Source organism: Somniosus microcephalus, unplaced genomic scaffold (genome assembly GCF_052327205.1).
Source record: "Somniosus microcephalus isolate GS21.2 unplaced genomic scaffold, FLI_Smic_1.0 unresolved_chr4, whole genome shotgun sequence".
In the NCBI taxonomy this organism is placed as follows: Eukaryota; Metazoa; Chordata; class Chondrichthyes; order Squaliformes; family Somniosidae; genus Somniosus; species Somniosus microcephalus.
In genome coordinates this window covers 11,961,288-11,975,188 of record NW_028225182.1, presented here as the reverse complement: position 1 = coordinate 11,975,188, position 13,901 = coordinate 11,961,288, and positions in this window count along the sequence as shown.

Here is a 13,901-nt window from a genome sequence, read left to right as displayed (position 1 = left end):
GCCTCCTCCTCCCGTTATTTGTTTAATGATCCACCAACATTCACGACTGGATGTGGGAAGACTGCAGAGCTTTGATCTGATCCGTTGATTGTGGGATCACTTAGCCCTGTCTATAGCATGCTGCTTCTGCTGTTTAGCATGCATGTACTCCTGTGTTGCAGCTTCCCAAGGTTGGCATTTTATGCTTAGGTACGCCTGGTGCTGCTCCTGGCATGCTCTTCTACACTCGTTGTTGAATCATGGTTGGTCCCCTGGCTTGGTGGTAAATGTAGAGTAAATGATATGCCAGGCCATGAGGTTACAGATTGAGGTGGAATGCAATTATTTTGCTTCTGATGGCCAACAGCGCCTCCTGGATGCCCAGATTTGAGCTGCTAGATCTGTTCTGAATCTATCCCATTTAGCACGGTGGTAGTGCCACACAACACGATGGAGGGTGTTCTCAGTGTGAAGACGGGAATTCTACTCCACAATGACTGTGCGGTGGTCACTGCTGTCAATGCTGTCATGGGCAGATGCATCTGCGACAGGTAGATTGGTGAGGACGAGGTCAAGTAGGTTTTTCCCTCGTGTTGTTCACTCACCACCTGCTGCATGCACAGATTGGCAGTTATGTCCTTCAGGACTCGGCCAGCTCGGTCAGTGGTGGTGCTGCTGTGCCACTCTTGGTGATGGACATTGAAGTCCCCCACCCAGAGTACATTCCGTGCCCTTGCTACTCTCAATGCTTCTTGCAAGTGTTGTTCAACATGGAGGAGTGCTGATTCATCAGCTGAGGGAGGGCGGTAGGTGATAATCAGCTGGAGGTTTCCTTGCCAATGCTGGACCCCTCATGAATTTGAACACCTCCATCAAATCTCATCGCAATCTTTGCTGCTCTGAGGAGAAAAACAAAAACGTCTCCAGTCTGTCCATGTAACTGAAGTCTCTCATCCCCTGAAACATACTTGAAAATGTTTTGTGCCTTCACATCCTTCCTAAAATATTCTGCCCAGAATCCTGCACCTGAGGCCTAACCAATGCTGTATAAAGGCTCAGTAAAGCACGGTGGCATAGTGGTTAGCACTGTTACCTCACAGCACCAGGACCCGGGTTCGAATCCGGCCTCGGGTGACTGTCTGTGTGGAGTTTGCACATTCTCCGTGGGTTTTCTCTGGGTGCTCTGGTTTCCTCCCACAGTCTAAAGATGTGCAGAGTAGGTTGATTGGCTATGATAAATTGACCCTTAGTGTTAGGGGGGATTAAATAAGTTGGGTTACGGGGATAGGGTGGGATATGTGTTGGTGTAGGGGTTATGGGGATCGGGTGGGATATGTGTCGGTGCAGGCTCGATGGGCCGCAATGGTCTCTATCTGCACTGTGGGGTTTCTGTGATTACTTCCTTGCTTTTTTACTCTATGGCTCTATTAATAAAGCCAAGGGTCCCGTATGCTTTTTAACAGCCTTCTCAACTTGTCCCACCACACTCAAAGATAGAGAAATACACCGCCCGGTCTCTCTGTTCCTGCACCCGATTTAAAATTATACCATTTAGTTTATATTGCATCAGTTCAATCTTCCGACCAAAATGGATCACTTCACACTTCTCTGTGTTAAATTACATCTGCTGTGTCTCTGCCCATTTCACAACTCTGTAGATGTCCTCATGAAGTCTGTTACTTTCTGTCTCATTATTTACTATAGTTCTGAGTTTCCTGCCATTTGCAGACTTTGAAATTATGCACAGTATACCCAAGTCCACGTCATTAATATATATCAGAAAGAGCATTGGTCCTAATACCGACCCCTGGGGAACAGCACTGTATACTTCCCTCCAGTCTGAAAATAACCGTTCACCGCTATTTACAATTAACGCACGTGCACAGCATCGCACTCATTCTATAAACACCCATTTTATATATAAGCACCACACCCATATACATAACAACAACAACTTGCATTTATGTAGCACCTTTTAAGTAGTAAAACGTCCCAAGGCGCTTCACAGGAGCGATTATCAGACAGAATTTGACACCGAGACACATAAGGAGATATTAGGACAGGTGACCGAAAGATTCATCAAAGTGGTAGATTTTAAGGAGCATCTTAAAGGAGGAAAGAGAGGCGGAGAGGTTTAGGGAGGGAATTCCAGAGCTTAGGGCCTCGGCTCACACACACAGTTTATATTTTTACACAGCCTTGTTTGCAGTTCTGAATATTGTTCCCCGCCGCAAATTTAATTGTTTTTCAGAAGCTGCTGGACCAGTTGTGTATTTGGAGCAGTTTCCCAGTTTATTTCCCTGTGATGTGATGATTGTGGGGGCTCGGTGTGTGTCATTGGATTTGCTGCAGTCAGCCGGCAGCAGGTGGTGAAAGCGGGCGTGAGACGGTGAGTGACAGGTGAGCGCTGCTTCTGATGCTGTCTGACACCCGGGGGACTCGAGTGGGTGGGGATTTTAAAGCCCTTTAATTACTCCAAGGCAGGAGAAATGAAACAGTGTTTGAGTAACGTGTATATATACAAACATCGTTAAATGCAGTGTGGACCTTGTGGCACAATGGTAGCGCGTCTGACTCCAACTTAAAAGGTCTGCATGTTCAAATAACGTCGAGATCACTGTTCTTTTGAATAATCCTGGAATTAATATTTTCTTTGCTGTTTCACAATAACCAGATCTTTTCTCTAAAGTCTGTCTCACTGTTTCCCCAATGTCAGGGACAGAAGCACCTGATGCCTTCATGTATTTCATTTTGCTATTCACAAATACAGTTATTCGTTCAAAATCAACCTGCAGGTGGCCACACATAGAAAAAACAGAGCCAGAGAGACAGACAGAATCGGGAAACACCGGGAAATGGGCAAGAGATATTGACAAGCAGATGTTTCCGAGACCAGAACCTATCATCATTGATGAAGAACTGGAGCCTGTCCCAAAAACTATCAGCACAGAGCTGGATATACTGGGGTTTATAAAGATTGCTGATATTGCCAGCCCATCATCCTCTCTCGGCACTTGCTTCTACCCATAGCCCTGAATAAAGAAGGTAATGACCTGGGGAGTGGATTACCTGAAGAAACTGAAGATGAGAACTCTGCTTCTCAGATTGCTGGAAAGATGCCGTAGTTTTGTGTCTAAAAGCGCTTTGCGATCAGAACATTGCCTGAAGCCCTGTGGTTAATGAAAGGGCTTTTGATGCTTGATTTTCTTACACACCTTGGAATTCAGGAGAACCTGGTTCGTGGTTTGCAGAACAAGTTAAACCCCTGGAGCGGAGCCAGCAGGCGCCTGGCTGCAACCAGCGACAAAGACGTTCAAAGTGATCAGACCTGGCGATCTCAGTCGGCAGAGTGTGAGACTCTTAATTTCAGGTTCGTGGGTTCGAGCACCACGTTGGGCAAAAGCATTTTGTTAAACTTTTATGTTGGTTTCACGGAAAGCATCATTTGTTAACCAATAATATTATTTTGCACAATGAAAGAAATGCTAACTGAGGGAGAGTCGATAGTTCAGTAATTTGTACTGTTGCCCATATCTCATTTTACACACTGTACTTTAGGAGTCTGTTTTCAAAATGTGCATTGCTGATGACACCAGGAATCTGGGCAACTTTGCTCAAATTTAACAGGACCGGTTAGTTCTACTCGTCCAGCAAATAGAATCAGCAGTGAACATAAAATCCCATTGGGCTGAATTTCAGATTCAACGCAATCAGCTTTGTAAGAATGTTAAAGTGAAAAGATTTGGAAGTATGTGTTACTCGTATTTGTGCCTATAATTAAAGCATGTGGCGTCTGACTCCCATTCATGTCTCTTCTTCCTCTGTTGAATGAGAAAGGAGGGGTATGACCTTGACCAGACTGCACTGGCCCTGGTATTTGTGAGCTCATCCTTTATATTGAGCAGTTTCTCGCTTTTTAGTTGACGGCAGCTTTAGCTCAGCGGTTACTTCGCAGCACCAACTTAATTGTAAGTTCGAGCCATGTCTCACCGCAGGTGTTGTTATTATAATTTTCAATCTCCTTCTTTTACACCAAAACAAATTGTAACCGTGATTTTAATTTAGCAGCGTGAGATGTTTAGAGGACAACTTTAAACGATTCGCAACCGATTTCTGTTAGCAGTACGACCTGTGTTTGATTCCCAGTTAGGGAATTATTTTTATATCACCGTTTTTAATTAATTAATGCGAAGTAATTTTATTTAATTAATAACATGCATCTAATGTGAAAAAATAAGAATTGTTTCAGTAACCATTATTGAACCAATAACTTTCTTTTGCAGATTGAAATACATAAAATTTGGTTACTGAGGGACAATCGAAACTTCAGTCATTTAATTTGCTCTTGCATGTGCTGAACTTTTAACCTATATCTCATTTTATACATCGTATTTCATGAGAATGGTTTTAAATGTTCATTGCTTGTGAAAGCAGGGTGCTGGGGCAACTTTTGTTATATTTAACAGGACTGGTTATTTCACAGAAACGAAATATTCTCTGACAAAGTGTTTTCAGACCATACACTGACCGATCTTTGTCAGACCCAAAGTGAATGATCTGACGCTTGCCCACGTTGAACTCCATTAATCGCTGTTCAGGGGAGATCTTATAGTTGTTCAAAATTATGGGGGTATCTGTTTCCACTGGCAGGAGTGTCAGCAGGGCTATGGGGGAAAAGCAGCGGAGTGGGACTGATTGGATAGCTCTTTCAAAGATGCTCCATCAATTGTTCATTTTAATCTGCCATTGATAGATTTTTGTTAACCAAAGGTATTAAGGGTTAATTCAAGTCAGTGAGACTCTTTATAATTGTTTCAATCATCATTAATCAACCCACAACATTGTGTTGCTCAGTGCAGGAATTGCTAACAAGTTTACTGGGTGACAGACAAACTGTAATACCTTATTATAGAATCATAGCATCAGGCAGCACAGAAGGAGGCCATTCGGCCCATAGTGCCTGTGCCGGCTCTTTGAAAGAGCGATCCAATTATTCCCACTCCCCTGCTCTTTTCCCAAAGCCCTGCAAGTGTTTCTTATTCAATTTCGTTACCTTTTGAAAGTTAATATTGAATCTGCTTCCAAAACCCTGTCAGGCAGAAAAATATTGACAATAACATTATCCAAGTCCCATTTCACACTGTACTTTCCATGCTTTGCATGTCAGGAATTTTTTCCCTTCTGATTTTACACAATCTATTTTCAGAGTTTGCTTAAAATGTTCGGTGCTTGTGACATCAGCCATTGTTAGATTTAAAGGATTGCAGCCCCTTTCCTTGGAAATCTCTACCCCAAAGTGCTGTTGATGCTCAGTCGTTGAGGATATTCAAGGCTGAGATCGATAGATTTTTGGACTGTAGTGGAATCAAGGGATATGTGGAAAGGCAGGAAAGTGGAGTTGAGGTCGAAGATCAGCCATTATCTGATTAAATGGCGGTGCAGGCTCGGGGGGCCATCAGGCCTACTCCTGCTCCTAATTATTTCATTCTTATGTTCTTATGTCCTTTCACATGAGAGCAAACTCACCCCTGGACATGCATGAGGAGCAAGTTCCAACAAAATGTTTCCGCGAACCTGATAGCTCCTACGCTGCGGAAACATCTCCACTTTCAGTACCAGGTCAGATGGAAATGTTCAGCGAGCAGGTGAACCGCTAAATCCCACTTTTGAGGAATGTCCCAAAGGAGATTGCAAACGTGACTGGTGCCCTTAGACCGCTCGGCTATCCTGACAGGTTAATGTCAGTTTTGAAACTCAGCGATATCGCATTTAGAAAGTTTCAGTCCCTGTGCTTGTTGAATGCTGCTCGAAGGCTCAGTGACCAGGATATATTGGCTTTGGAGGGTCTGTCGCTGTCCTTGCATATTACTCCAAGCTTTGTTGCAAGTGGTAGTATGGGGAATTTAAACTGGGGACCTAATCATGCCTGCAAGCGCCACTCCAATTAACCCCAACTCCCTAACCCTGTTACATAAGGTACATAAGAATCAGGAACAGGAGTAGGAAATTCGTCCCTTTGAGTCTGTACCGCCATTCAATAAGACCATGGCTGATCTTCGACCTATCCTCCATTTTCTCGCCTGATTCTCATATCCCTTGATTCCCTTAGAAATCAAAGGCCCCATACAATTGCAGCAAGACTTCTTTACTCTTGTACTCCAAACCACTTGGCATACGCCTTCCGAATTGCTTGTAGCACCTGCATGTTAACTTTCGGTGTTTCATATGCAAGGACACCTAAATCCCTGAATATACTGAGCATCCGCAACCCTCTGGGGTAGACAATTCCAAAGATTCACCATCCTCTGAGGGAACAAATTTCTCCTCATCTCAGTCTTAAATGACCGACCCCTTATCCCATGACTATGCCTCCTAGTTCTAGACTCTCCAGCCAGGGGACCCTGTAGGCTATCAGCATCTACCCTGTCAAACCCTGTTATAATTTTGTATATTTCAATGAGATCACCTCTCGCTCTCCTAAACTCCAGAGAATATAGCCCCAATCTACTCAATCTCTCCTCATTGGTCAACTCTGTCATCACAGAAATCAAGCTAGTGGGACCTTATTTGCACTACCTCTAAGGCAAGTATATCCTTCCTTAGGTAAGGTGACCAAAATTGAAATGCGGCTCAGATCAGCTGTTATGAAGCGAGGCAAAGGACTGGGAGATACTGCATTTTGCTCAAGTTTTCCCTGCTGGTCTAGTGGCTCGGATTCGGCGCTCTTACCGCAGACCCAACTTTGATTCCCAGGCAGGGAATTCAGTTCTGACATAAATAGCTCAAGTCTGTGAGACACTTAATAATTGTTTTAATCAACCCACAACTGTTTTTTCGCACACTGAAGGAAATGCTAACATGCTTGCCAGGTGACAGTCAAACTTGAATAACTTTTTTATAGATTTATACATTCAGCGCAGAAGGTGGCTATTTAGCAGAGCGTTTCGGCGTTTATCACATTCCCTTAGCATGCGGAGGTGCCCCGGTCCGAAACCATGTGGAAACATTTTGAAATCTGTTCAATTTAATAGAAGAAAAATGGAAAAATTCGCATTTGTGATTCAATGTACAAAGTCCTGTTACATTTGTTGATTCTCTGTACAGTTCTGTGCACATCAAAACTCTACAGTGTCGCTCGCTCCCTCCCGTTTCCAGCCCTGACGGTGCAGAAAGCCCCTCTCAAAGCTGCACAGTCCGGTGCTTTCAGTTCATTTGTGAGAGATTATTAAAGGATCCTAAAGTGCTGCCTCGGTTCACAACAGCAGATTTAAGCGGCGTTTCTGCAAACTACGAAGCATGTTCTCCAGAATTCCAAGGTGCCTAAGGAGACCAAGCATCAAAATGGGGTCATCAGGCACTTCTGTGCATGACAATGGGGAAACAGTGAGACAGACTTTAGAGCAATGTCTGGTTACTGTGTCCCCATCCCCAATGGTGGCGGAGGGCAGCGTGTGAGTGCAAATGCTAAGGCTGAAGAGTTTGCAACCAGCTTTTGCCAGAAATGTCGAGTTCTGCTTCTTCTTGGGCAGAAGCGGGAGCAGCGGACCTGCCAGGGAGCAGCGGCTGGGGGACAAAATTTAGGTCGGTGATTTTCAGGCCCAGTCGAGCAGCAGGAGCGGCGGCAGAATTCGAGAGTGACGTCAGAGTAAAGAAAGTCACGCTGGCGCAGGGGAAGAATCTGATTGATGAGTAGTAGGTGAGTGCTTTTTTTTCAATTCTATGTTAATTTCTTTTAAGGTAGTTCATAGTTAATGCTTTTCGGGAGAGCAACAATCCGAGAGCTTAAATTTCAGGTATGAGTTTTTTATTTATAAGTATGCCAGGGCACCTTAGTCCCGTGAGTTGCATGGCCTGCAGCATGTGGGAATTCCTAGATGCTTCTTTCAGTCAGGAAGACCACGTGTGCAATAAGTGCCAACGGTTTGGCCAAATTGAGATCCGGTTTTCGGAGCTCGAGTGTCAGCTGGAGGCACTGCTGTGTATCCGCGAGACTGAGAATTATGTGGATAGCACGTTTTTAGGCGTGGTCACCCGCAGCTTAAGAAAGTGCTGTCAGAGAGGGAATGGGTGACCACCAGTCAGAAGAAGCGGGGCAGGCAATTTGTCAGGAAAGTCCCAGAGTGCATCTCATTCAACAACCATTTTTCTGTGTTGGGAAACGGTGAATGTGACGGTTTCTCTGGGGAGTGCAGCCAGAGCCAAGTTCACGGCACTGTGGGTGGCTCAGCTGCACAAGGGGGGGAGGAGTAAGAGTGGAAGTGCAATAGTGGTAGGATAGTGGGGGGTGCAGACAGGTGTTTCTGTGGTCGCAGTCGTGACTCCAGGATGGTATGTTGCCTCCCTGGTGTTAGGGTCAAGGATGTCACTGAACGGCTGCAGGGCATTCTGAAGGGGGAGGGCGAACATTCAGAGGTCGTGGTTCACATTGGTACCAGTGACATAGGTAGAAAGACGGATGAGGTCCTGCAACAAGAATTTAGGGAGCTAGGTAGCAGATTAAAAAGCAGGACCTCAAAGGTAGTAATGTCTGGATTACTCCCGGTGCCACGTGTTAGAGAATATATGAATTGGAGAATAGAGCAAATGAATGCGTGGCTAAAGTTTTGGTGCAGGAGGGAGTGCTTTAGTTTCCTGGATCAGTGGGCCTGCTTCTGGGGAAGGTGGGACCTGTACAAGTCGGACGGGTTGCACTTGAACCGGAACAGACAAACATCCTTGTGGGGAAGCTTGCTAGTGCTGTTGCAGGGGGGTTAAACTAACTTGGCAGGGGGGTGGGATACAGAGTGGAGCTGCAGCAGACGGTAATGCACAGCCAAATATAGAGGACAAAACAAGTCAGTCTGGATGGCAGCACAAATAGATAATGGCAGCAGGGTGTATGGCAAGGCTGGATGGCATTTATTTTAATGCAAGGATTCTTACGAGAAAGGCAGATGAATTGAAGGTATTGATGAACACATGGGAGTAGGATATTGTTGCTATCACAGAGACATGGTTGAGGGAGGGACAGGACTGGCAGCTCAATATTCCATGGTATAGAATCTTCAGGCGAGACAGAGGGGGTGTAAAAGAGGAGGGGTTGTCACAATATTCATCAAGGAGGCAATTACTGCTGTTAGGAGGGATGATATCTTAGCAGGTTCCTCTAATGAAGCCATATGGGTAGAACTTAAAAACGAAAAGGGGGCAAGCACTTTTCTCGGAGTCTACTACAGGCCCTCAAACAGTCATGGGGAGATCGTAGAACAGATATGTAGGTAAATCTCAGAGAAGTGTAGAAATAATAGTGAAATAATAGTAGGGGATTTCAACTTCCCCAATATTAACTGCGATGGTCATAGTGTGAAAGCTTTAGAGGGTGCATAATACTTAAAGTGCATCCAGGAGAGCTTGTTGAGCCAGCATTTAGAAAGCCCTACAAGAGAAGGGGCGGTACTGGACCTAATTCTAGGGAAAGTAACCGGGCAATTGGTAGAAGTGGCATTAGGAGAGCATTTTGCTGACAGTGACCATTATTCGGTGAGATTTAAGGTAATCATGGAAAAGGACACAGGTGGACCGGAAATAAAGGTTCTAACCTGTGGGAAGGCCGATTTTAATATGATAAGGCAGGATCTGGCCATAGTGGACTGGCTTCAGCTATTTCCAGGAAAATCCACATCAGAGCAGTGGGATCCATTCCGATAGGGATTAGGGAGAGTACAACGCCAACATGTTCCCATAAAGGTCAAAAGTGGGACCAAAAATTCCAGGGAACCCTGGATGTCAAGGGATATACAAGAATGGATTAGGAAAAAAAGGGAGGCTTTGGCAGATATAAAGGACTAAAGACAGTGGAAGCCCTAGAGGAGTATAGAATTTGCAGGGGGTTATTTAAAAAAGTCATTAGGAGAGCGAAGAGGGGGCATGACAATACACTGGCGGGCAAAATTAAGGAAAATCCCAAGGTGCGTTATAAATATATTAAGGGCAAGTGGATAAACAGGGAAAGAATAGGGCACATTAGGGACCAAAGTGGCAAGCTGTGTGTAGAGCTGGAAGACGTAGTTGAGGTTTTAAATGAATATTTTGCATCTGTGTTCACTATGGAGAAGGTTGATGTAGGCAGAGAAATCAGGCAGGGAGATTGTGATATACTTGAACAAATTAGTGTTGAGAGGAAGGAGGCACTAGCGGTTTTAACGGGCTTCAAATTGGATAAATCCTCAGGCCCAGACGAGATGTATCGCAGGCTGCTCTGTGAAGCGAGGGAGATTATAGCAGGGCCTCTGACACAAATTTTCAGATCCTCTCTGGCCACAGGGGAGCTGCCAGACGACTGGAGGACAAACACCGTAGTACCATTATTCAAGAAGTGTAGTAGGGATAAACAAGGGAATTACAGGCCAGTGAACCTAACATCAGTGGTTGGGAAATTATGGGAAACAATTCTGAGGGACAGAATTACTCTCCAATTGGAGAGGCAATGATTAATCAAGGATAGTCAGCATGGCATTGTCAAGGGGAGATCATGTCTAACCAATTTGATGGAATTTTTCGAGGGGGTGACTAGTTTTGTGGATGAGGGTAGAGCAGTTGATGTAGACTACATGTATTTCAGTAAGGCTTTTGACAAAGTCCCGCATGGGAGACTGATCAAGACGATAAGAGCCCATGGGATCCAGGGAAATTTGGCACATTGGATCCAAAATTGGCTTCGTGACAGGAGGCAGAGGGTGATGGCCGAAGGTTGCTTTCATGACTGGAAGCCTGTCTCCAGTGGTGAACTGCCGGGATCGGTGCTGGGTCCTATGCTGTTTGTAGTGTACAGTAATGATTTAGATACGAATGTAGGAGGTATGATCAGTAAGTTCGCAGATGACACGAAAATTGTTGGAGTGGTCAATAGTGAGGAGGGAAGCCTCAGGCTACAGGACGATATAGATAGGTTGGTCAGATGGGCAGAACAGTGTCAAACGGAATTTAACCCTGAAAATTGTGAGGTGATGCATTTTGTGAAGAGTAACACAGCAAGGGAATACACAATGAATGGTAGGACCCTATCAAGGACAGAGGATCAGAGGGACCTTGGTGTGCATGTGCATAGATCCCTGAAGGCAGCAGGACAGGTAGATAAGGTGGTTAAAAAGGCTTATGGGATAATTGCCTTCATTAGCCGACGCAATATATATAAGAGCAGCGACGTTGTGATGGAGCTGTACAAAACGTTAGTTAGACCACAAATGGAATACTGTGTGCAGTTCTGGTCGCCATACCATAGGAAGGATGTGATTGCATTTGAGAGGGTGCAGAGGAGTTTCACCAGGATATTACCTGGACTGGAGCGTTCCAGCTATAAAGAGAGACTGGACAGGCTGGGGTTGTTTTCATTAGAGCAGAGAAGGTTGGGTGGGGACTTGATTGATGTGTACAAAATTATGAGGAGCATAGGTAGACAGAAAGGAACTTTTCCCCTTAGTTGAGGCGTCAATACCCAGAGGGCATAGTTTCAAGGTAAGTGGCAGGAGGTTTAGAGGGGATCTGGGGAAAAACTTTTTCACCCAGAGGGTGGTTGGAATCTGGAAATCACTGGCTCAAAGGGTGGTAGAGGCAAGAGCCCTCACAGCATTCAAGAAGCATTTAGATGAGCACTTGAAACCCCATAGCATACAAGGCAACGGACCAAGTGCTGGAAAATGGGATTAGAATAGAGAGGGCATGATGGCCTGCACGGCCACGATGTGCCCAAGGGCCTCTTTCTGTGCTGTATAAATCTATGACACTATGAGGTGATGACTTAGTATGAGCAGCTGCAATTTTTTGAGGGGCTGTATTCGTTTGAGGTGCTGAATTAGTTCTAGGCATTTATTAGTTTCAGGTACTGTGTAAGTTTGAGGTGTTGTATTAGTTTGAGACGCTACATCCGTTTGAGATGTTGCAATTTGTTATTATCCTTAAGAATTTATTGTTCCAATTAATGCTTGGACCAGAAAATCCCGTTGTGCGAAAGGAGTCTGTTTTTCTGACAAGGCAACATGTAAGGAAGGAGATAAGGGGAGTGATACTCTGGTAACAAGGTCGGGTAATAAGAAGAGAAAATGCTGGTAACACTCAGCAGTTCAGGCAGCATTTGTGGAGAGAGAAACCGAGGTTCGATGACCTTCCATCAGAAGTTGTGCAGTTGTGTTAGGTAACACTACTAAACGTGCAAATGATCCCGTAGAAGAGGTGAGGATAAGATATCAAAGTGACGTTTGGAGCAGACACTTTAGAATCCGATAAAAGTTTGACGAAATTGTATATCGAACTTGGAATTATAACGTATTTGAATTCTCCGGCTAAAATTCGCAAGGGTTTGTCTAAGTGCTGTTGTTAATGATATTACTATTTATTGCATGCTTAATAACTCTGACATTTAATGTTGGGAACCCTTTTAGTGCACTGCACGTTTTTAAGTGTTCCCTTAAATTCATCGCTCACAGGGACAGTTACATTCAGCATATCTTTTCTCTGGCCTTTGGTGAAATTTCATAGCTCGAATGCGACGCGGCTCGACCCCAAGCTCGTCACCAACTCGCTAACTGCTGCACAGCGACCACACTCTGCTCCCCTGAGATGGAGGCCCAGGTGTTGTTTTAAGCTCGAGTGCAGTTAGAGGCAGAGCTCATTCAAAGAAAGTCCAAGTCATTGAGGTGTCTGATTCTTTGCACTGAACACCTTCCCAAAGAGTTCAGATTCAGGTGGTGGCGATTTGGGCAAATCTTTGTTCACATTACCACACTTCAAAGTTACGTCAATGGTTGTAAAGCGCTTTGGGATGCCCTGAATTCGTGAAAAGCGCGTATTAATGAAGTTATTTCTTTGCAACAGTTTCAACTTCATTTCAAAATCCACGGGCAAAATTAGGGCTCCTCCAGGATCTCTCGCAAATTTCAACCAATAACCCCGAAACGAGAATCATACCCCTAGACCAACGAGCGGATTGGCTGGTATTAGTCGAGATAAGAGATTACCATTGTAAAACCATCTATTGTGTGGCTATTCTTGATGGGCAGAGCATTTGAGACCAAATCAGTGTCTTTGCCTTTTCGACCTGTCTGCTGAAGCACCGCCCGGTCCCACTCCTACAGTTAATGAGCTGTTAGGACGTTAATGTATCGGGGCTGCAGGAGGCCGCCCCAGGCGCAGCAGAGGAGTCTCGGCATTAGTTCTGTGTGGAAACGGGATCTTTCCCCTTCTCTCATCCTCTTGTCTATATCCCTGTTAATTTGTTTCCCCTGTCTCAGTTTCCTGCATCATAACATGATGGGGGACATTTTTACAGACGCGTTTTTTTATTACTTATTGAAAGGACACCCAGACGGAGCGATTGAAACTGTAATATGAATCCTATCGCTGGCCCTGTGTTTTTCTATTAATCTGTGTTGTTCTGCTTCCACATTCTCAGTCACAAAGTTCCGAATCTTAATTTTTAAATAAAATAAGGCCCACCTCCTCAAGTAGCGACACGCGAGAGGGTCATTCCCTAAATCAGCGCCAAATTTCCCCAATTCCTCCTTACAGTATCGCAACCCAAATTATATGGGGAATATCATTGAGAATTACTTCACTCGCTGTAACGCTACCATTTAAATATCATAATTCACTCACAATGCGTCTTTTATTTATGCTTAAAAACAAGTAAATTATTCCAGTTTTCATATGAACTAAATTTGAATGCAGTAAAGGCATTAAATTGCCTTTCCCCACTTTCGAACCGTTGAGTTTTCGTGTGTCTCCCCGCTACACATCGGAAACCCTCCAGCACTCGGGTGCATTGCATTGTAGCAACTCAATAGGAAAAGGGGGAGGGCATTCAGCCCCTCGAGCCTGTTACATAGGAACAGGAGGAGGCTGTTCAGCCCCTCGAGCCTGTTACATAGGAACAGGAGGAGGCTGTTCAG